The sequence below is a fragment of the Perca fluviatilis genome, chromosome 14 (genome assembly GCF_010015445.1).
Source record: "Perca fluviatilis chromosome 14, GENO_Pfluv_1.0, whole genome shotgun sequence".
NCBI lineage: Eukaryota > Metazoa > Chordata > Actinopteri > Perciformes > Percidae > Perca > Perca fluviatilis.
This window is the reverse complement of record NC_053125.1, coordinates 24,827,844-24,851,486: the sequence shown is the minus strand read 5'-3', so window position 1 is coordinate 24,851,486 and position 23,643 is coordinate 24,827,844. Positions and strand designations below refer to the sequence as shown.

The following is a 23,643-nucleotide window of genomic DNA, read 5'->3' as shown; positions in this document are numbered from 1 at the left end:
ACCCAACAGTCGCTTTCTGGTGTGTATGTTTACGTCCGCTGTATACACTGTAGACATACACACGGATAGCTCAAAATGCGTACTGATAACACACCACTTGGCTTAAGAAAGTGGGCATGTATGTTTACGTGAAGTCATGATGTTATGTTGTCTCCTCAGCACAATCAGGTTTATTAGCAGTCAAGAAATTACCAAACAAGTGCAAGCACGAAATAATATATGAAATAATAAATAATATGTTCATATACCTTTGATGCATTTGCTGTCTGTCAGATAACAAACTTTAAATTCCTCAAATAAATTTAAAATCTCCCAACATAGTCTCAAATTAAAGAATGTCAATCAAATCAATTATCAATCATCAAACATCTTAAAGGTAATCTTCATCTTAAGATGTGTCAGCACCACCATTTCCTATTATAATCTTTAGAAAATGTATGTATATGTGAATGTTTTAAAAGAACTCAAAATAAAGCTGCTTACTTGGGTAGGGATTCTCCCAAAAATAGAACCAGCTAACAATGTGTCAAGACTCAGCTGTCACCCTTACCATAATTGGCATGTAAGTCTGCTTCAACCTTTGCTTTGTTAGCACACCAGACTGAATATAAGGGGTCCATGTGGGTGCCTTAGACAGTGTGGTGGAAGACCAGTGAAGTTCCAGCTTGTGGTGAGGTGGTCTACTACTATGCTTCGTACTATTTAGATGTATTTCTCATTTTGGAAATTAGTTTACAAAATATAATGTCATGTACGAATGACTGTATGTATTCAATGCACTCTATTTTTATGTATCTCTACAATGTAATATGTGTCAACAAAGTTTTCAATTAATTTGAGGTTGTGTCCTGCACTGACTAACCCATGATGTTTTCAATAGGATTGTGGAGTAAAACATTATTTTCACAAGGGGAAAGGATAAGGTATGTACAATTTTTATTTTAAAGCTACATTGTGTAAGAATTTCTCCCATCTAGCAGTGAAATTGTATTTGTCAACCAACTGAATATTGCTTTCTAGCCCCTCCCATTCCGATCGCGTTTTAACTCCTACGGTGGCCGAACCCGAAAATAGCTCAAGTATCTCCGTTGTTTACAAGCAGCTGTTCTAGCCACTCCAATATTAACTTTGGTTTTGTTGCTTTGCCTGTCGCGTTCTCGTTTTAATTCTCTTTTTCGCTTCCTTGGCGACTCCGTTACATATCCTTGAGAATAGGTGTGATCCTCCATCTTCAACAGGCTTTCAAACTGCAGTCGTGAGTAATCTCCCAGCTGGCATTCGTCACGATGCCACTGAGTGTAAAGGTGTGGACACATTAAGCCGTTGGACAGTCTGACGAGGTCAGTGACTCAAATCTGTTCGGTGTGTCCCGCTCCGTCATCAGTCTTGGGGGCTGTCGGCGTTCATATCGGCCGACTTGACATGTTCAGTCGGCGGCAGGGCAGTCGGGACTAACCCGGAAATGGCGAGTGGAATGAATTTTAAACTGACCTTTGTTGAACTGAAATGAAGAGAGATTCAGCAACTGCATGGCCTATTTCTCGCTTCAAATGTTTTCAGAAACACGTTTCGGTGAACTATTTTAGTACAATATGAGATCGTATTCTGAACAGCCGCCATGACAGTCTGGCTTTGAATTTCCAGAGAAAACAAACCCATGTGACGCGTTCGTCCAATCAGCTGCCGGTTTTCATTTCTTGGGCAACAATACAGAGTAGCACCGCCGCTGCTATGAAGATGTATTACGTTTCTCAAGCTGGTGTCGCCTCAGTGTGTCCCGAGGCAGTTTTTTGGACCTCGGGGACGCGACTGATCATCTCGACTGGCTTTTCTGTCAATGGTCGGCCGTCGGCTTAATGTGTCGACACCTTAAAAGCGCGAAAGGCAGAGGTATGTCCCTCTTTGGCTAACGTATTTTAAAGATGGAGGAGCAACATGGCTGCTGCCATTCAAGCGACTCGCTCGTATGTATTCTCAATTATTCTAAATGGCAGATTCTATGCTTAAAAGAATACTTTGATTAATTGGTGGAAGTAATTACACATGAATGAGCACATATTTGTGAAAGAACAAAGTTTTTTTTGCTAAGAATCAACTCAAAAAAATACACAATGTAGGTTTAAGTATTTGTGTGTTTAATCCGTGACCTTAGGTATTTTGCATCCAATTAGGATGAAAATGACTATTGTTAATTGTAACAACAATCAGCCAAATCAATTTTATTTATATCACAAATTTGTGTCAAGGGGCTTTACAATCTGTAGCATACAACACTCATACAACATAGCATACAACACTCAGACCACTCAGACCCTCAGACCTTCAATTTGGACTCATTTAAATTATAGAGCAACGTAATGAAATTACAGCATAGGCAATCATTCTGACGGTCTGACAGGCTTTAACTGAGCTAAAGGTCTCTTGTAATAATGTAAAAGAAGATTTTTGGCATTGATATATTGTTGATATATTTAGTACAACACCAGGCATTAAGGAACTGTTCAACGATATGAACAGAAACCATCATTCTAAGATTGCTATTGTTTGACTTACTGACTTGTGATGATGCCCAGAACTCAATTTTATAGGTATACGTTAATTATTTCATTAGACTCTTTAATTCTGGGCTTTCCAGTGAAACGGCAAGAAGACATTAGTTTTAAAGTCTAAAAATAAAATTATATATATATAACTCTTATTTGTAATTACTTAACAGAAGTAAACCGCCACCATGAGTACGGACGCGGAGATGGCCATTTATGGCAAAGCTGCCATTTACCTTCGTAAGCCAGAAAGGGAGAGAATTGAGGCTCAAAGTGCACCATTTGATGCCAAGAGTGCCTGCTACGTGGCCGATACCAAGGAGCTGTACTTGAAGGCAAAAATCCTCAAGAAAGATGGTGGCAAAGTCACCGTCGAAGTCCTGGACACTAAGGAGGTTAGTATCATGAAGTCACAGTCAACTGGGAATTCAATATGATTAGTTCTCATTGTGTCAAATGTCCTGTTGCAGGAGAAGACAGTGAAAGAAAGTGAAATCTTTCCAATGAACCCTCCGAAGTATGACAAGATTGAGGACATGGCCATGATGACCCATCTCAATGAAGCCTCTGTGCTGTATAACCTCAAAGAGCGTTATGCAGCATGGATGATCTACGTAAGACAATCTGCCTAATGAGAAAAGAACTATTACGAATTGCTAAACTTGTAGGAAACATAGAGTTAACTGTTGAATCTCTATGATCACTTTCAGACCTACTCTGGGTTGTTCTGTGCCACTGTGAACCCCTACAAGTGGCTCCCAGTGTACGATTCAGAATGTGTAAGTGCCTATAGAGGCAAGAAGCGTATGGAGGCTCCACCCCATATCTTCTCTGTCTCTGACAACGCTTTTCAGTTCATGCTTACTGGTAAGTCATTACCAAAACAATGTAGAATGTATCAGTATAAAGGGGTTTCTGTTGCAGTAACATAGTAAATTATTTTGTTTTTTATTTACAGATAGGGAGAACCAGTCTATCTTGATCACGTAAGTTTGTTACATTTACATTTGTTGACTTTGTTTAACATAGTCAAATTCTTAAAAGTCTATGTCTATACCTAGTGGAGAATCTGGTGCTGGAAAGACTGTGAACACCAAGCGTGTCATCCAGTATTTTGCAACAATCTCCGTTGGTGGACCGAAGAGGGATGAATCAAAAGTATGTTACTGTGTGATTACAATTCAGGGTTCTTCCTCTATAGAACATCTTTCAAGGGGGGAAAATAAAGTTATTTTCTGACTGCAATTCTAAACCTGGATCATAGGGGTCACTGGAGGATCAGATTATTGCAGCCAATCCCCTGCTGGAGGCCTATGGTAACGCCAAAACTATTAGGAATGACAACTCTTCCCGTTTTGTAAGTATGGAACAATTTCTACACATGAAAGAGGTCTTGTTACAGATTGCCAATGTGGAGGGACATTAAAAATCCTTTGTTCCAAACAGGGTAAATTCATCAGAATCCATTTCGGCACAACTGGGAAACTGGCTAGTGCTGATATTGAGACATGTAAGTAATAATACTCATAGTACATACAAACAACTGGAATTGAGAATTGGTCAAACTGTAATTTATGAACAATGTTTGCAGATCTGCTGGAGAAGTCAAGAGTGACATACCAGCTTGCTGATGAAAGAGGCTACCACATCTTCTTCCAGATGATGACTGGCCACATCCCTGAGATACTTGGTAAGAAGATTGAGAGGATGCACATTGTTTAACCTTTTTTCATATGAAACCAACGTTCTGACATGTTCACCCTTTTTTTGATCTCCAGATATGGCACTCCTCACAACCAACCCCTACGACTTCCCCATGTGTAGCATGGGTCAGATCGCTGTGGCCAGCATTGATGACAAAGCTGAGCTGGAAGCTACTGATGTGAATGATTTTTACTTTTATATATTTGAATATATCAACATCAAAACTGCTCTTTTAAGTGCATTTTTCTAAAGTGATTTTGTTTGTGTGGTCCTCTTTGAACTCAGAATGCCATTGATATCCTGGGCTTCACTAGTGAAGAGAAGGTGAGCATCTACAGGATGACTGGTGCTGTGATCCACCATGGTAACTTGAAGTTTAAGCAGAAGCAGCGTGAGGAGCAGGCTGAGCCTGATGGCACAGAGGGTGAGTACTTAATGCCAGCTCAGAGTGAATAGCTTGGGAAAAAACAGTAATACAGTTCTTAGTCACCAACGTGATATCATGACTTCACATAAACATACACACCCACTGTCTTAAGCCAAGTGGCGTGTTGTCTGTACGCATTTCGAGCTATCCGCATGTATGTCTACGCTGTTTACAGCGGACGGCAATGTTTAAACAAGAGGCTACGTGTTATCGCGAGGCTACGGTTGGGTTTATGAAACGTCACATGCAGGTTGGGTTTAGGAAAAGAAGAGCCAGTTGGGTTTAAAGAAGAAAACTGTGGTTGGGTTTAGGAAACGTGACATGCGGGTTGGGTTTAGGAAAACAACAAACGTGGAAAGGAAACATCACACGCGGGACGTTATTCCCGGTCTACTGGGTGAAAGTCCTGTGTTTTACCCATCCTACATCCCGATCAACCTCCCTGTGCAGATTTTTGCCCTTTCATACTACCCGCTACGGCGTCAATTCACACACAATCGCAAGGTAATATAAGTCAATGGAGGCCAAACAATGTTGATAAACACGCTAAAAAGTGATTATGCATCTTGATAACATGCCAATAATGGCATACGAATTGGTGTGTCATACGCCACTTCATGAGATCAGTCTGTAATCACACTGCTTTCTGTTCATATCATGATGGAAATCTCTGAACTATTTTCAGAGGCTGACAAGGTTGCTTACTTGCTGGGTCTGAACTCCGCTGACATGCTCAAGGCTCTGTGCTATCCTAGAGTGAAGGTCGGAAATGAGTATGTCACCAAGGGCCAGACTGTACCTCAGGTAATTGAGATGAACTGATATCACTTGTGTTTAATTTACATGTAGTACATGTCTATTTATATTTTGACATATGTTTTTATATAATATATATCTTTTGTCATTTATTTCATTAGAACAATTTAAAATACCAGTATTCCATCATTTTACAAGATGGTTGACGGCTGATTTTAAACAAATCACATTGTTGTTTTTATTCAGGTGATGAACGCAGTGCCTGCCCTGGCTAAGTCTATCTATGAGAGGATGTTCTTGTGGATGGTCATCCGAATCAACCAGAGTTTGGAAACTAAACAAGCTAGACAGTTCTACATTGGTGTCCTGGATATCGCTGGCTTTGAAATCTTTGACGTAAGCTTCATTTCAAACAATTCTGAGGCTGATGCTTTTCATGACAGAATCATTCTTATTGCCCTTCGAGAGATTATACTAATTATTTGTCCCATCACAGTTCAACACCTTGGAACAGCTGTGCATCAACTTCACTAATGAGAAACTGCAACAGTTCTTCAACCACACTATGTTTGTCCTGGAGCAAGAGGAGTACAAGAAGGAGGGTATTATTTGGGATTTCATTGACTTTGGCATGGACTTGGCTGCTTGCATTGAGCTCATTGAAAAGGTAATCACTTCATTTGGTAATTATATATAATTGTTCTTAATTTGACTTAATGTATCACTTAATGACATACTTCTTCACACTTTTTTCAAGCCCATGGGAATCTTCTCCATCCTTGAAGAGGAGTGCATGTTCCCCAAGGCCACAGACACATCCTTCAAGAACAAGCTGTATGACCAGCATCTTGGCAAAAGCAAAGCATTTGAGAAGCCTAAGCCTGCCAAGGGCAAGATTGAGGCCCACTTCTCCCTGGTGCACTATGCCGGTACCGTGGACTACAATATCACTGGCTGGCTGGACAAGAACAAGGATCCACTGAATGACTCTGTTGTTCAGCTGTACCAGAAATCCCCAGTGAAACTGCTGGCTGTTCTGTATCCTACCATCGTTGAGGGTATGATAGTAACTACAGTAAACTGAAACACATTTTAAGGTTATACTGTATATTTTTTAACTGTTGCATGTGCTCATGTAAAGGATAAGTCACATTCTAACGTAATATGTCTATTTAAACACATTTACAGAAACTGGTGGAAAGAAGGGTGGCAAGAAGAAGGGTGGTTCTATGCAGACTGTGTCTTCACAGTTTAGGGTAAACTTATCTCATATACAGTATCTCAATGTATGCTCAAACTCACAGTTGTTATATGCATGATATATCTCACCATTCTGGATCTACAGGAGAACCTGGGCAAGCTGATGACTAACTTGAGGAGCACCCATCCTCACTTTGTGCGCTGCCTGATTCCCAATGAGTCAAAGACTCCAGGTACATAGAAAACTTAATCTCAAGAGATTCTTTGAGGAGTGAATTGTTTTGTTGGTATGGTTTACTTAATTTTAGAGCCTAACTACTTATTCAAGGAAGTAATTAAGAAATACATTTTTTACAGGTCTGATGGAGAATTTCCTGGTCATCCACCAGCTCAGGTGTAACGGTGTGCTGGAGGGTATCAGAATCTGCAGAAAAGGTTTTCCCAGCAGAATTCTCTATGCTGACTTCAAGCAGAGGTATCAATGGATATTTAAAGAATGTTGATAGATTATTAAAAGAAAATGCTCACACTAACCATTAACACTCATAAAAAGGTACAAGGTGCTGAATGCCAGTGTCATCCCCGAGGGCCAGTTCATTGACAACAAGAAGGCTTCAGAGAAGCTGCTTGGGTCAATTGATATTAATCATGATGAGTACAAATTCGGACACACCAAGGTAAGCCCCTTGATTGCATTTATATACTTTAGTGGTACTTTCCAATGATGGTCAGTGCATTTTGTCTGTTAAACAAAAAGAGTATCTTACAAAAATGTTACACAATTGTTTGTATTGTAATGGGAAATTAGGCCACTGAACGAGTAAAGGATAGAAATAGAGAAATTGCACCATTATGGCCATTGAGAAAGTAGGTTAAACTTTGTCGTGTGCACCAAGTAATAGTAAAAGACTAAAAAGTGCGCATACAGGATGGAAGTTTCCTAGAAATAAGCACAGCTGCCATCAGCCATTTAGAATAATTGTGTTTCAGTGTCTACGATAGTTTGCTACATATCCTGATCCTGATGAAGATAAAAAAAAAAAAAAATGTCTTAATAGTTTAAGACATTCATATGATTGTACATGCTCTCTGAGTCATTTCTGGTTTAATGTTTAGAATAGTGCATAGTTCAGACATGAAGTCAATTTTCAATTTTCTCCTTGATCAGGTGTTCTTCAAGGCCGGTCTGCTGGGTGTCCTAGAGGAGATGAGAGATGAAAAACTGGCATCTCTGGTCACCATGACTCAGGCTTTGTGCCGTGGTTTCCTCAGTAGAACTGAGTTTGTGAAGATGACAGCGAGGAGGCATGTTGAAAACAACAATTTTGAGTGCACAGCCGCGGAATGAATAATGAGGAATAACTTTGTCCCTAACAGCAACTTCTTTTCAACAGGGATGCTGTATATACCATCCAGTACAATGTCCGCTCATTCATGAATGTCAAACACTGGCCATGGATGAAGGTGTACTACAAGATCAAGCCTCTACTGAAGAGTGCTGAAACTGAGAAAGAGCTGGCATCTATGAAGGAGAATTATGATAAGATGAAAACTGACTTGGCTACTGCCCTGTCCAAGAAGAAGGAACTGGAGCAGAAGATGGTGTCCCTTCTGCAAGAGAAGAATGATCTGCAGCTGCAAGTAGCATCTGTAAGTACACACCAACGGACAGTTCTGCTTTTTCATGTTTTTTAATGTTAATGTGCTAACATCTATTTTTGGAAAATTAACAAGGAATCAGAGAATCTGAATGATGCTGAAGAGAGATGTGAGGGTCTCATCAAGAGTAAGATTCAGCTCGAGGCCAAACTCAAAGAGACAACCGAGAGACTGGAGGATGAAGAGGAAATGAATGCTGAGCTCACTGCCAAGAAGAGAAAGCTGGAGGATGAATGCTCTGAGCTCAAGAAGGATATTGATGACCTGGAGCTTACCTTGGCCAAAGTGGAAAAAGAGAAACATGCCACAGAGAACAAGGTTGGTAAATAATAATCTGTCCAGCAGATCAAGTAAGATTATAATGATGACAGTTTAAAGACAAGATTTTTCTTGCACACTTAGGTTAAGAATCTGACTGAGGAGATGGCCTCTCAAGATGAGAGCATTGCTAAGCTGACCAAGGAAAAGAAAGCCCTTCAGGAGGCTCATCAGCAGACTCTTGATGACCTGCAGGCAGAGGAAGACAAAGTCAACACTCTGACCAAGGCCAAAACCAAGCTTGAGCAGCAAGTGGATGATGTAAATTTACAAAATCTCTTGGATTGGCAAAGCAAGAGCATTCTTCTTGAATGTGATGGTTAAAATCTCATCTTATTTCTTAGCTTGAGGGTTCTCTGGAGCAAGAGAAGAAGCTCCGTATGGACCTTGAGAGAGCCAAGAGAAAGCTCGAGGGTGATCTGAAACTGGCCCAGGAATCCATCATGGATCTTGAGAATGACAAGCAGCAGTCTGATGAGAAGATAAAAAAGTAACGTAATTTATGAATTTGTACAACCATTCTTTGTTGTGGTCAACTGCATGAACTCTATGTACTTCATCTATAATTCTCACAGGAAGGACTTTGAAATCAGTCAGCTCCTTAGCAAGATTGAAGATGAGCAGTCACTGGGTGCTCAGCTTCAGAAGAAGATCAAAGAGCTCCAGGTGACATATCGCATTACACAAAACATTTGTTCCCAATTTTGTGTATTAAAAGTGAATATTTACTGAAAGACATCACATCTATATTCAACAGGCTCGTATTGAGGAACTGGAGGAGGAGATTGAGGCTGAGCGTGCTGCTCGTGCCAAGGTTGAGAAGCAAAGAGCTGACCTCTCCAGGGAACTTGAAGAGATCAGTGAGAGGCTGGAGGAGGCCGGCGGTGCCACTGCTGCTCAGATTGAGATGAACAAGAAGCGTGAAGCCGAGTTCCAGAAGCTCCGTCGTGATCTTGAGGAGTCCACTCTGCAGCATGAAGCCACCGCTGCTGCTCTTCGCAAGAAGCAGGCTGACAGCGTAGCTGAGCTGGGAGAGCAGATCGACAACCTCCAGCGTGTAAAGCAGAAGCTTGAGAAGGAAAAGAGTGAATACAAGATGGAGATTGATGACCTCTCCAGCAACATGGAGGCTGTTGCTAAAGCAAAGGTACACAATGCGTTACATGCTATTTTATTAACTAAATAAGTATAGAAAATAACGTAATTAATATTAAGAATAAAATCTGATCACTGATCTCATCTCTATTTACTCATTAGGGAAATCTTGAAAAGATGTGCCGTACTCTAGAGGACCAACTCAGCGAACTGAAGACCAAGAATGATGAAAATGTCCGTCAAATCAATGACTCAAATGGACAGAAAGCACGTCTCCTGACAGAAAATGGTATCTAAAACTTTTAACCTGGATGATCTGTTGTGTATATTATTAAGAAACAAACACTAATGTATCATGGCATCTTTCACACAAGGTGAGTTCAGTCGTCAAATTGAAGAGAAAGAAGCTCTTGTCTCCCAGCTGTCGAGAGGCAAACAGGCATTCACACAGCAGATTGAGGAGCTGAAGAGACAGATTGAAGAGGAAGTTAAGGTAAGACACTGTTAAGTGAGTGTGTATTGGTATTATTAGTTTGGGATTAAGGAATTTTGTAAATCCAATGATATGTCTTACACCAGGCCAAGAATGCTCTTGCCCATGGACTGCAATCAGCCCGCCATGACTGTGATCTGCTGAGGGAGCAGTTTGAAGAGGAGCAGGAGGCCAAGGCTGAGCTGCAGCGTGGAATGTCCAAGGCCAACAGTGAAGTGGCTCAGTGGAGAACTAAGTATGAAACTGATGCTATCCAGCGCACTGAGGAGCTTGAGGAATCCAAGTGAGTAACACTCAAACAATTCAATGGCCATTTCAGAAGTGTAGCATTTTGGCATAACTCAAAAACCGTACTTGCATTTAAACACATGTTCTTAACAGGTTTTTTTCAATTGTTTGTATTTAGTATCTTATAACGAAAATAACATTTTAGATTAAAGTAGTGCTTTCTAATATTCATCTAGGTTCTGAGACTATGTAATGATTTGTATTTCATTCATGAAAAAATATCTGGAAAAAAGTAGTTTCAGTGGAAAACAAATCTCATCCTTTTCAAACAGGAAAAAGCTGGCTCAGCGTCTTCAGGAGGCTGAGGAGCAGATTGAGGCAGTGAACTCCAAGTGTGCTTCTCTTGATAAAACCAAACAGAGGCTCCAGAGTGAGGTGGAGGACCTCATGATTGATGTGGAGAGGGCCAATGGGCTGGCTGCCAACCTGGACAAGAAGCAGAGGAACTTTGACAAGGTAGCATTGTTTACTTTGTGTGGCCAAGCCATACAAACAATTAAGTATATATTTATTTCCCCCCATATTGCTACATAACCAACTGAACTGCATTAATTACTTTATTCAGGTACTGGCAGAGTGGAAACAGAAGTTCGAGGAGGGTCAGGCTGAGCTCGAGGGAGCACAGAAGGAGGCTCGTTCTCTCAGCACTGAGCTGTTCAAGATGAAGAACTCTTATGAGGAATCTCTGGATCAGCTGGAGACCATGAAGCGTGAAAACAAGAACCTGCAACGTAAGCTCTACATTATGTAACAGCTACATTGTATTCAACACTTGTATTTCGTACATTTTATTCAATTGTGTTAGAATAAATGGTTTTGATTTTACATCGTAAGGCTTAACAATATAAAACACATGTATCTCTCTGCAGAGGAGATCTCAGATCTGACTGAACAGATTGGTGAGACTGGCAAGAGCATCCATGAGCTGGAGAAGTCCAAGAAGCAGGTGGAGACCGAGAAGGCTGAGATCCAGACGGCTCTTGAAGAGGCTGAGGTACTTTTTTCTCTGGGAAATTTTCTGAAACAAAAAATCTTAATCATAGACAAATATACAAAAAAAGGTTTAAAGGCAAAGATTAATATTGAATTATTTGATATCATTAGGGAACTCTGGAACACGAAGAGTCTAAGATCCTGCGTGTCCAGCTGGAACTCAACCAGATTAAGGGTGAGGTGGACAGGAAGCTTGCAGAGAAAGATGAGGAGATGGAGCAGATCAAGAGGAACAGCCAGAGGGTGACTGACTCCATGCAGAGCGCTCTGGATTCTGAGGTCAGGAGCAGAAACGATGCCCTGAGAATCAAGAAGAAGATGGAGGGAGACCTGAATGAGATGGAGATTCAGCTGAGCCATGCCAATCGCCAGGCTGCTGAGTCCCAGAAGCAGCTGAGGAATGTGCAGGCGCAGCTGAAGGTATTGTTAGACATAGAGTTGTTGCACAGACTATGGTCAGTGCAGGTACATTTTGGCATTCATGTGAATATGTTCCTGATATGTTTTCACTAGGATGCACAACTGCACCTTGATGATGCTGTCAGAGCACAGGAAGACTTCAAGGAACAAGCAGCTATGGTGGATCGCAGGAACGGTCTGATGGTAGCTGAAATCGAGGAACTTAGAGTTGCTCTGGAACAGACCGAGAGAAGTCGCAAAATTGCTGAGCAGGAGCTGGTGGATGCCAGTGAGCGTGTTGGACTTCTGCACTCTCAGGTGAACAAGCCCAGTCATTTCTTCAATAATTCAAATACCTAATGACAATTAAATAACGTGAAAATCAGGCATGTAATGACTAAAGTGCCTTTTTTGCCTTTTAGAACACAAGCCTTCTGAACTCCAAGAAGAAGCTTGAGTCTGACCTGGTCCAGGTCCAGAGTGAAGTCGATGACACTGTTCAGGAAGCAAGAAATGCAGAGGAGAAGGCCAAGAAGGCTATCACGGATGTAGGTTTACATTTCATTTGTTCTTACTTTCACTCCAATATGTTCAAGATATTTCTCAATAACATTTTATGCTGTCTCTTGGCTCTAGGCTGCTATGATGGCTGAGGAGCTGAAGAAGGAGCAGGATACCAGCGCTCACCTGGAGAGGATGAAGAAGAACCTGGAGGTCGCTGTGAAGGACCTGCAGCACCGCCTGGATGAGGCAGAGAACCTGGCCATGAAGGGTGGCAAGAAGCAGCTCCAGAAACTTGAGTCCAGGGTACGAAAGTCACGTTAAGAATTTGCACAACTGAAGCAAGACTTTTGGAAAAGAAAGACAGATACTTATTGTCTTGTTTTTTGAAGGTGCGGGAACTGGAGGCAGAGGTTGAGGCTGAGCAGAGACGCGGAACAGATGCCATTAAGGGTGTCCGCAAATATGAGAGGAGGGTGAAGGAGCTCACCTATCAGGTACAGTCACTTTGTTAGCTACCATGTACAGTACAAAAATTATCTAATATATCTATCATTAAAAATACACATGCAAATCTATATTGCCTATTACAGACTGAGGAGGACAAGAAAAACATTGCCAGGCTGCAGGATCTGGTTGACAAATTGCAGCTGAAGGTCAAGGCCTACAAGAGGCAGGCTGAGGAGTCGGTAAGGACAAAATATACATTTTCATCACTGATATCATAGTTATTTTAATGTATGGTAGTACTATGGATCTTTTTGAACATTTTTGTCTATGTCTTGTATTTCAGGAGGAGCAGGCCAACACTCATCTGTCCAAGTGCAGGAAGGTTCAGCATGAGCTGGAGGAGGCTGAGGAGCGCGCTGACATCGCAGAGTCCCAGGTCAATAAGCTGAGGGCAAAGAGCCGTGACTCTGGCAAGGTAAAATACATACATCAGTTTAGTGAAAAATAACCAACAAAGCAATTATTCTTTGATGTATATCTGTCAATATGTTAGAGCAGATTCTTTACTTTAGTATTATATTCACCTTATAAAGGATTAGGTTTAAAGTGACTTTGAGTTCGTGAAAAGCACTATATAAATTCAATTTATTATTATTAAATACTATAAAATGAACAGATCACAATTGTTGTCCCCTATCGCTTATTCAAACTCACACATACCATTTCTGTGGTTTTTTTACAGGGAAAAGAAGCAGCAGAGTAAAACACACAAGAGTTTCGTTGTGTTGAGTCATATAATATGAAATAATTCGTGGCGAAACAATAAAGATTAAACTGTTATTAAATTCTGTCTGTAATACTTTCATCTCTTTGCTTCTCTCAAAGGCAGTTGTGAGATTTGAATAACACCTTTTTCGGGACATGAAAAACGCTAAAATAACATTTGAGGTGATTTTTGGCGCTTAGAACATTTTCAACATGACAAAGACCTATTGCAGGACAAAGACAATAACATTTAACACAAATCATCCAAGGTTAAGGAGCATTCCAAAATCAGAAAATCACATAAAATAATCAGTCTAATCTAATTAAAAAGATTGGTTATTCTATTCCATAAAAATGCCTTAACCTGGTGTCTAAAAGCCCCTCTGGTATTTACAATTTTGAGGGAAAGCGGCAGATTATTCCACAATGTTATACCTTTATAGAAAAAAGCACTGTTGCATTGTTGACTCTGGGGCACTTTACAAGAACGGACACTGGCCCTAGTGTTGTGATTATGCTGTGTATGAACCATTTTTATATGAGAGTGTAAATATTTGGGAGCAGAGCCATTTATGACATTATATATTTGATTCAACTTGAACTGCTCCACTCTAACATGGACTGGCAGCAGTCCTACCCTTTTAAAAGCATCTCTACCAATATGAGTTTTTTATGAGTTGATTTAGCAGGTTTTGCATCACAGTCTGTGTTAAGTTTAATTGACAATCCACAGTACCAGGCAGACCAAGCATAATCAAAATGACATTGAATCAGTGATACAACCAGTAATTTCTTGATAGAAAAATCTAGATGCCTTGTCCTGCGATACAGGAATTTCAGTTTACCGGCACACTTCGATTATATTTTGTCAGCAATAGATTTACGGGTTAATGACTGCTCTAATGTTAATCCCAGGTATGTGACACTTTTTTGAGACACTATTTCAGTGCCATTACATGTGACCTTAAGTGCATTTGTTCTAGACAACTTCCTTTTTGTTCCAAATAAAATGGACTGAGTTTTACCCAGATGTATTGAAAGCCTGTTGTCTATGAGCCACTTGCTACCACTATCTAATTCATTACATAGAGTCTTCTCAATCTCACTGATATCCCTCCCTGCAGAGTCATCAGCATATAAAAGCAGCTTACATTTCACCGCAGCTGGCATTTCATTAATATAAACTAAAAATAAAAGGGGGCCAAGGATTGAACCTTGGGGCACCCCTCAAGTAATAGCCAGTGGATCTGATATGGTCCCCTCAACATCAAAAACTTGAGTTCTTCCAGTGAGGTAAGAGCTGAACCATTTCACAGCAGTATTTCTGAAGCCTATACTTTGTAGCTTGGATAGTAGTAATGCATGATTTATTATGATGAACAACATGGGCAGTTAAGAAAACAAGGAGAAAAAAAGCAAATGTGTTTTCCTAATCTGGAAAACAGGCATAAAAAAGATGCTATTCTATTGTAACAATTACTTCCTAGGCATCGCACACTGAAAAGACAGCTAATCTTTTTCACTTATGACTAAGCCAAAAGAAAAACACCAGACACATTTTGTTCTAAGGTGGCAGAGGTGCTTTTAGCAGGGCAGAAATGTGTTACTATTCTGATACCATTAGGAGGGAGGTAGGAAAGGACTCGCATCAGTTGCAGAAGCAAAAGAATATATAGCGTCTATTCGTACATGACTGGTTAGCGTACTAACCAGGCTAACAGACTGCCTTGGTTAGCCTTTTCTTTTCCTTCATCTTTCTGCAGCCCCGGTGTGTTTGAGCAATTTCAAAATACAGTCTTATGTATTTAACAGACTGCTAAACAGAGAAAGTTGAACTGATGAATACGGCATTGATTTACGATATTCTAAGACTTTCTACTACAGAGGCATGTATTTCCTGAGTTGACGTGATTTACTCTTCCCTCATCATATGTTCTGGTTTCTTTATTTATTTCACTTAATTTATTTCTATGAAAAAGGGGAGAATATTCTGTGTTTTCATCTGAAGTATCACATCTAAAGTTAAATTTCTCAGATTATTATTTTTTTCTTACTTTCATTACAAGCTCTCAACATAATATTGTGGGTAGAGAGCTAATAAAATAGGGCGCTAGTTTACTTTCTGTTAACAATAGTCGTGGATTAACGTTATCCGTGTAAGCATGCGTGTGTGTATGGATGAGTTTATGTGTATATCTTATTTTTATATGATCCCAGCAAACTTTTTGGTCACTCAACTTAAATATGATACTATTTTTCCACATGGCATTCGATGGTTTGAATTATGAAACACTGTATTGATATAGATAATAATTTAAATTGTAAATATTACATTCCTGAAAAATTTAAAAGCTTAAAAAATACAAATAACTACTCATTTTTGCACCTTAACATTAGAAGCTTGTGGAAACATTATGAAAAATTAGCTAACTTACTCTCAAACTCTGACTGTAACTTTGATGTTATTGGTTGCAGTGAAACCTGGATTAATGATAGGACTTTTACTGATATTCTTAACCTTGATGGCTATTTTTTAAAAACAGGCTTGGCCGCACTGGAGATGGTGTTTGTTTATATGTGCATTCCAGACATCATATGATTGTTTGTGATGACATTGTCTTAGATGATAACCATTCTGATTAACTTTTTATTGAGATAAACCTTACAAATGCTAAAAAACTTATAGTAGGAGTGATCTATCGACCTCCTGACTCTGACCTTGATACTTTCAAGGAAAAAATTTGCCATTAAATGTCAAATCTGTATAAATTTTAAACCCTAGAAAATAATTATGTACAAATAGGCTACTTGAATTAAATAAAACATTTTATTTAAATTATCGGTCATATTTAATACAATTAATTGGATCATAATATAATCCAATAAAATAAATAATAAATATAAATATATTACACTGCATAATGAGCACTTTTACTTTTGGTACTTTAAGTATATTTTGATAAGACGTTTGTACTATTACCTAGGGAAGATGTTGAATGCAGGACTTGTAACTGACAAGTAATTTGTAACTCTACAACACAGTTTTTTCTACTTTTACTGTAACACATGATCTGAGTCTTCCACCTCTGAAAATCACCAACAACAGTTGTGCATGAATACCTGCAGCATTGTTTAACACTAAAAACACACCGCTCAGTTCAGCATTTCCTTGCAGCTCAGCTACAGTAGCAGATAACCTTTAACGTTACCTGCCAGTCACATCGTCTCTAAACAGTCCGCTCAAAGTGAAGTCCTGCACGGATCAACAGATGTTAGAGTCTGGCGGCTGTTCGCTCTGTTTGTTATTAGTACAAACGTGTATTTACACAATGAGATCGCACTCATCTAGCCTATTTGTGATAACATATCAGAATGTTTTCTGATATGTTATCATCACAAATGATCTAATTGTTATAAAGATATTAAAATACAATTCTTCTTGACATTTACAATGTCTTCTAAATGTAATACAACACTGTAATGAACATTAAATTAAATTACTTGCCTTTTCTGCCGCTGAAAATGTTCCTCCCCAAAATGAAATCTTCTGCAGACTGCAAATCTCCGACAGAGTCCTAGAATTTAACCGCCAAAACCTTTTTTTCAGGCGGCTGAGTTCCATAATTCTCGTTGTGGCCCGACTGTGACAAAACGAACTCGGGCCGACGGTAAATATACACAGCTACACCGAGTACGGAACTGACACTAGTACAACTGCTTCTAGCCGACACCTGGCCCATTTATAAAACGCCGTATTTGAGCCAGCGCGAGTAAAACTGCTTCTAGCCGACACTGGCCCATTTATAAAACGCTGTATATGAGCCAGCGCAAGTAAAACTGCTTTAAGCCGACACTGGCTCTTCATAAAAAGCCGTATGTCAGCCAGAAGTGTTGTGTACACAGTCGGCACGACTCTGGCCCATTATCTTTACTCCGATGCCGACACTGAGCCGACAGTAGCGCTTTTCAGCCGGAATCGGCCCAAATGTGCTTGCTATCTGGGTATATACAGTACACTAATTATAGGAATAAACTTACGCATATAATAAGGAAAAGTAAAAATAACCACTTTACACACCTCATACAAGCATCACAGGGTGACTCCAAGAAGTCTTGAAAAGTGCTAAATGAATTCTTAACAAGAGCCATAACAGCACCGTCCTCCCAAATACTGCGGACATACTCTCACATTTAAGTAAAACATGTACAAATGACATTGATCTAGCAACTAACTTTAATAATTACTTTGTCTCCATTGGGGAAAAACTCTCTAACAAAATAAACCAACCTCAAGGAATCTCTTTTAACCATTACTTGCCGGGCAACTATGTCAAATCATTTTTTATCAAGCCAACTGACTGCAATGAAGTCTATAAAATCATTACAAACTTACGAAGCTCGTACACTGCTGGTGAGGATGAAATCTGTAGTAAAATTCTGAAAGCATTGCACTTGATATCATGGAGCCACTTACTTATTGTATCAATATTTCAAGAATTATACCAGTATTTAAATCTGGGGATTTTATTTTCTGGGGAAATTATATATCAATATACTATATCAATCTTGCCTACAATCTCTAAGGTCTTAGAGAGAGTAGTGTACAATAGGTTAAATGGCTACCTTGATAAGCTAAACATTATTGCTTCATCCCAATATGGTTTTAGGAAAAGAAGTACTACATGCATGGCTGTACTAGATCTGATTGAAAAGATCAATGATGCCATTGATAAAGGTGACTGTGGTATAGGTATTTTTTAGTTATCCAAGGCATTTGCTATTGATTTTGACATCTTATTGAATAAATTACATCATTATGGAATCAGAGGACTAGCTGGTTCACAAGTTATTTATTTGGCAGAAAGCAATATGTAAATATTAATGAACAAATTTCCATAAGCAAACCCATCAAATTTGGATTCCCCCAGGGATCCATTTTGGGCCCTCTTCTCTTTATATTATATATTAATGACTTTGAAAATTCCACCATGGTTTTACACAAAGTTTTATTTGCTGATGACACTAATTTATTTATGTCACATACGAGTCCAGTTGGACTGCAAGAAATAATAAATAGAGAGTTAAGAAATGTAGAAATTAGGTTTTGGTGTAACATCAATAAGACAAACTAAATTGTGTTTGTTAAAGAAAATCATGTTCCTTCAAGTTTTGATAATCATTTTAACATTTCTGAATGCATCTGTTCAAAATTGTCTCACAAATATATCTCAGCCATGACATGACATATGTAAAGGGATTTTCTTGTTCACTGATTTATGAGCTGTAGAGAGGCTTGAAACTATTTATAAAATCTGTATGCTGCAGCTTGTCATTGAAGAAGACTATGTCTGAACAGTTATTGAAGGACAAGCTAAACTTAACTGAAGACATTTAAAAGCTTGCTATTGGCTACTGGAAATTGTTGAACAACCTTTTCATTGGTTTGTAAAAATATTCTTTTGGCTGTTTTCCAATAAGCATAGGCTTCTACACTTACCAGTAACCAGTATATATTCAAATTGTTTCTGGGTGAGCTCTTTGGGAGATGCTGGGGAAAACTGTTTGGTGTTTTCCTCTGTAAGCTCCCCGTGTGATTAATTGCACTTCTCTTATGTACCTTCTCTGTGAATTAATTACATTAACTTTGCAATATCTCACTTTAAACAAATATCTGTATTTAAGTAATTTTCCCTTTGACATGTTTCATTCCAAAAAATTAAATGGAAAACAAGCATCTTTGTTGTAAAATAAATGAACAAATTATTGAAAGTCTATATTGATGAGTGTTTAAAATTTCAAATGCCATATTGATCATCTAACAAAATAATTATCTAAATATGTTGGACTATTTTTTAAAGTAAGAAATTTACTCCCACACTCAGCACTTCTCACCTTATATAAAACCTTGTTCGAGCCCCATTTAAACTACTGTAATGTCATATGGTGTAACACATTTCCCAGCCACTTGAAAAAACTACAGATTTTACAGAAAAAAAAGGCTTACCGAATATAATGTCTTTCATAATGCCTGCATGATATTCCAGGTCATTCATAGGTTAAACTACCGATTGTGTGATCTTATTCCAATCCAGTCGTCCCCTGCACACTTGGCAAAAAAAACAACGGCTAAAGTGTACAAGCGTGAATGTAGTTTGTAGGGGACCGCATATTTGGAACGAACTTGACGAAAACTTGAAAGTGTCGCATTCTGTCTCCATCGTCAAGAAAAGTCTCAAGGGAAAATTGCTCAACATATGATTGTTGATTATTCCGTAAGTGCTATAGTTTGTGCTGGGATCGTCTGTAGTATTTGTTTATGTTGAGTCTACTGTGACTGGATTTGTTGATTTTGTTAAGTGTCTCCCACCACCTACAATATAAGTGCACAATATAATAATCAATAAATAACATAAATGAGGCCATAAACAACATACAATATGTGGTTCCTACACTGATTTTCCAGACTTTTAATTGTCTAGAATATACATGTACACGTGTGTGGTGGGGGATAGCCCTGACTGATCTCTCTGACTAAATGCACCTATTAGAAATAAAAAATAAAATAAAGAAAACATTTATGGACATTTCGAAAAGTAAAAATGCAGTGAGCTTCAGAGCTTTAGGGCCGTTACAGAGTCAACGCATCGGTACGAATACGCGTCCGCAAGACTACGCATCGCTACGCTTTGGCCGCCATTATGCGTTGTAGTAGCCGTAGCCAAATGTGTCGTCCCAGTTTTTGATACGCGACGCGCCGATGCGCACAATACTACGCGTTGTTGGTGGGGGCAACACTGCACGTATTTTACATTACTCAAAAATATTGAATCAACTTAGCTGATTCATCAAACATAGGACTACTGAGTCACATTTTTCGGTATGTATCAACGTTGTGTGTGTGTAGTCTATGCTGTGTGCTCTCCTCAAGAGGCGAGAGAGAGACCCAATAAGCAACCTTTTATCACTGTATTGGTCAGTGCTACCCAATCGTAGCACACTTTACTGGTGGGGAAACACGCCAGCATCTGATAAAAAGAAGTCAGCCAGCTAGCTGCTCCCTGACAAGAGCCACTCTCCTGGAGGGTCTGGCTCTGCCGACCGAACACCGTGGAGCACTCTGCTACCCCCTGTTGCGTGGGCGGTGTATTGCATTTCACGCATCGCCCGTGACGCTTGGGTCTACTTGCGTCCGCTGTTTAGACTATGAAAGGGAGCGCGTCGCTCGCGCGTTGCTCGCGCTTTGCTCGCGTTGACTCTGTAACGGCCCTTAGGTTGTATAACATCAACGACAAATACTGCTCTGAACTGTACATGTTTACTCCACTACATTATAGCTAGATTTACTTTGTAGATTTCGATTTTACATTTATAATAGTTAAAAAGTATAGAATTCAATGTGACTTTTAAGTTAATATCATTATCTCTTACGTAAATAAACGTCCATAAATCTTACAAGAAATCACAGAAAAAAAGACGCTCATTATAAATCCGAGACCTGCCTGAGAATCCTGGAGTTTTTAAGTTTTCTTCCCTATCAAAGTAAACCAGCGGTGTTTGTCTGTTCACCCATGGGTGTAGCGCCGAGAGGAAGTGCTAATAGTTAATTCGGCATACTTCTATGGTGCCAATTTGCCAGAACTTAAACAAATATAGGCAATAAAAATAACGTCCCGTTTACATTCTCTAAAGCAAATAAAGGAACAGTAATTCCAAAACTTAGAAGCATGATTAGGGACCGTTCGTTATTTATTTAAGGGGCCACCGGAAGAGTTTCGGGACCTTTATTCAAAACAGACATTAAACTCCCTTCACCAACAATAACTTTCCTATAACCCTCCAAAATGATATAGAAAAAATGAAGGAACTAGTGATGATGAACTGACCGAAGAGCCGGTTATTAACCCGATTCGTGTCACCGAGCCGGGAGAATCGAGTGCCATACGTCAATGAACCGACTCACTCCTGTTTTTTACCTCATTAGCGCCTCCACTGTGCTAGGTGGTAGAGCGATGAATCGGCAATAGTTTTAAATTTTAACAGTCGAGACCGAATGTAACCGTTAACAACCGCTCGAGTATATAAGCAAACGGTTTGTCTAACGGTTCTCGGCAAGTTTGAAATTCACACATTATTGATTGGGAAGTGCATCACATACAAATACACGTTATCTTAGTTATGTTAAGTTAAATGTTAGAGAAGTGAATGTTACAGGCTGTCACGAGCAGACCGGGCGGGCACCCGGCTACTGCCGAGACCGGGAGTCGAGACCGAATGTAACCGTTTTCAACCGCTCGAGTATATAAGCAAACGGTTTGTCTAACGGTTCTCGGCAAGTTTGAGTTATTAACCAAGCCTTGTTTCTGATGCATCTTAGGTGATTGTGTTCGGAAATTCACACATTATTGATTGGGAAGTGCATCACATACAAATACACATGTTATCTTAATTATGTTAAGTTAAATGTTAGAGAAGTGAATGTTACAGGCTGTCACGAGCAAACCGGGCGGGCACCCGGCTACTGCCGAGACCGGGAGTAGCCGGATGCCGCAGCCGCAGGCACGTGAACCGTTGACCGAATCTATAGACTCGGTTCGTCAACCAACAACCGTCCGGTTGAACCGACTCGCGTGAAAGAGCCGGTTGTCACATCACTAGAAGGAACCTCTCCAAACACTTTATTGATACTTTCTATACCAGTTTGTGCTTGGCGAAGATATACAGAACACTATTGCTTTGTTACAACCATACGTGTCTAAACCTCTGCTTTCTCATTTTACGCATCACACTCCTCTGTTATGGTGTGGTGGCCATTTCAGTAGATTTACTCATTAACGTTGTTGTGGAAACACAATAAGCATGGAAACTAAATGCACACTTCCTGCATTACTGCATTACTTCAAATACTAAGTTACTCCTCTAGTAAACTAGTATTCACATGAAATAAAACAATAAAACATTGAGACCATTCAGCAAAGCACTCTGGGTAACATTCAACACACAAACTGGTAGGCTTCCTCCACTTCGCCGTTTAAACAAAGTGGAATAAACGGAAGTCCAAATCTACACAAAACCCGCAATCATTTAGTAAGATAATATCAAATGTGGCATTTAGGAAACCTTTATTGCAATCTGGGCACGGTAAGATGTCCAGATAGTGCAACAGTCATTTTCGTTTTTTGCGTCCTGCTGCTCCCATCGTCAGCCAGGAAATACTTTTTTTTTACTAAAGCAGTATATGAAATCAGATGTATTACCCATAGATATAGAACATCTATGGTATTACCTACCACCATTTGGTTGTTTTGTGTCATTTAAGATATTTATAAAATATCTGGTCATGCCAGATGTAATTATTCCACTAATTTTTTTAAACAATGCAATTATCCGTTTCAGCCACCAGGGGGGGCAGTGCTCCTCCTGCCCCACAGCAAACTCATTGGTCAGACCCATCTGGTAGCGAAGGAGGGCCGAGACTGAGGGCTACGTGGAAGACAATGCACTAAACAAGCCCCTTTGAAATTTAGCTGTTTCATGAATACAACAGTTGGGTGACTAAAAAATGTTGGATGACCCTCCCCTCAACAAATAATAAAAAAGACATGACCCTCCTCTATTTTCCTCCAGTGGTCCATTCCATAAATACCGAACGGTCCCTTATTCCCCGCATAAAAGTAAGACAAACAATTTTCATAGGGTCGCAACATATCCAGGCACTTCCTGTTTTGTTGCTGTGACTCACCTGAGTCCTGATAAAGTAATCATTAGTGCCGGGTTTATAAATCCTCTGCAGATGGTAGCCCTAAACACAAAGTGGTTTTGACCCTCACACCCTCCCAAATGATTACAATGTAATTTTTTTTTTTTTACAAGATTCTCTGTAATATCTGAAGACATGTTTCTGATAATCTTTACTTAATAATCTTTTGGAGCAGAAACCCCCTTTCAGGAAGCAGAGCAACATGTGGAACAGTCTGTCAGATCAGTCACTTTAAATCAAGAAAACTTGTTGGGGAATAATACAAACATGTGCACGGATGCCTAAAGAAGCACAC

General features: G+C 39.6%; 1 protein-coding gene, 1 long non-coding RNA gene and 1 pseudogene across 2 annotated transcripts in view; 2 read left to right on the top strand and 1 right to left on the bottom strand.

The window, feature by feature from the left end:
- LOC120573135 overlaps positions 1–23,643 on the top strand; it is a 563,511-nt gene that overhangs the window by 80,702 nt on the left and 459,166 nt on the right. The window lies entirely within an intron of this gene.
- Positions 1–23,643, bottom strand: part of LOC120573092 (myosin heavy chain, fast skeletal muscle-like) — a 697,218-nt gene that overhangs the window by 248,148 nt on the left and 425,427 nt on the right. The window lies entirely within an intron of this gene.
- LOC120573131 lies at positions 894–13,675 on the top strand (annotated as a pseudogene).